This window comes from Nematolebias whitei, chromosome 6 (genome assembly GCF_014905685.2).
Source record: "Nematolebias whitei isolate Nwh7 chromosome 6, NemWhi1, whole genome shotgun sequence".
NCBI lineage: Eukaryota > Metazoa > Chordata > Actinopteri > Cyprinodontiformes > Rivulidae > Nematolebias > Nematolebias whitei.
This window is the reverse complement of record NC_056503.1, coordinates 49,541,202-49,542,509: the sequence shown is the minus strand read 5'-3', so window position 1 is coordinate 49,542,509 and position 1,308 is coordinate 49,541,202.

Genomic DNA, 1,308 nt, shown 5'->3' with positions numbered 1-1,308 from the left:
TTCATATTGGTGGAATATTTAATAGTTTTATTGTTTGACTTCATTTTCAAAAATGGAGATAAGCAGTTTTTGATTAGTATAAAGGCATTTGTGAATATGCCATTGGTTATATAGTAAGATTAATAATAGAGTTTTGTTTGTTTTTTTAGCTATTGGGTAATCAATGAAGTTAAACTATATATGTTCAAAGCAAAGGGAGAGATCTGGTTCAATAGAAGTAAAAATCAAAATACAAAAACTTTTCCAAAATTGAGACGAGAAGGGGCAAGACCAAAATAAACTCAAAACATCATAAAAAAAGAGTAAATTATATTTACATCCTTGTTAAACTGTTGTAAATAGACTTTGGATGGGTAAAATCAGTGAATAATTTTAAATGATACTTCTCTTACTTTATTATTTATCATGTATCTGGTTGGTAAAGTCCAAATCCTTTTCCAGTCAAGGTCATTAATGAAGGTGCTCCAATAAAATACCACATATGACACAACATCTTTCTGAAACAGTGCGCGTGCACGACGGTTGCTGTTACGAGTTGAAGAGAAGCAGATTTGACCAATTTCAAGTTTGGATTCTGTCCTCCTGCACGTCTAAGTAAAATGCTCCAGCAGGGATTGCATTTATTACAATATTAAATTGGTTCATAGGGATCATATTGTTATATTTTATGACAAATTCTTGATATGACATTAATGATCCATCAAGGTTGAGCAACTGACAAACTAAAACTATATTGTGAGAAAACCAGTTAGGATAAAATAAAGATTTGTTTTTATGAAAGATGTTTTTATCATTCAAAATATAATATTTAAATGTAGGGAGAAATTATGTTTGTAAATCAATGACCAAGAGAGAAGCATCTGTTTATGAAAACTGAATAGTTTTGAGGGGACTTTTTCAACATTATAATTGCTAAATAAAGACATTTAGGCCTCCTAATTCAGAAAAAAATAAAGCTTGGTATGAAGTTCCTAATTGAAGATGGGTTCTTGATCAATTGTTTTAGCCAATTTATTTTAAATGTGTTATTTGAGGTGTAAAAGTCCAAAAAGTTGAGGCCACCCTTATCGTAATCAATCAACATTTATTTCTACAGGTAAATCCCATTGAGCCTCGAGGACTCATTTACAAGAGAGACCTGATTTCAACAAAGAAAGAGGACAACAACAACAATAAACAGTTATAAAAACTCATACTACAGTTTTTTTTTGTTTTTTTTAACAAATAGGATGGCTAAAAGAAAAAGGTAACAAAACAAAAAACAGCTAGATTCCAAGACAAATGTAGAAAACTAACAACAGGAACATG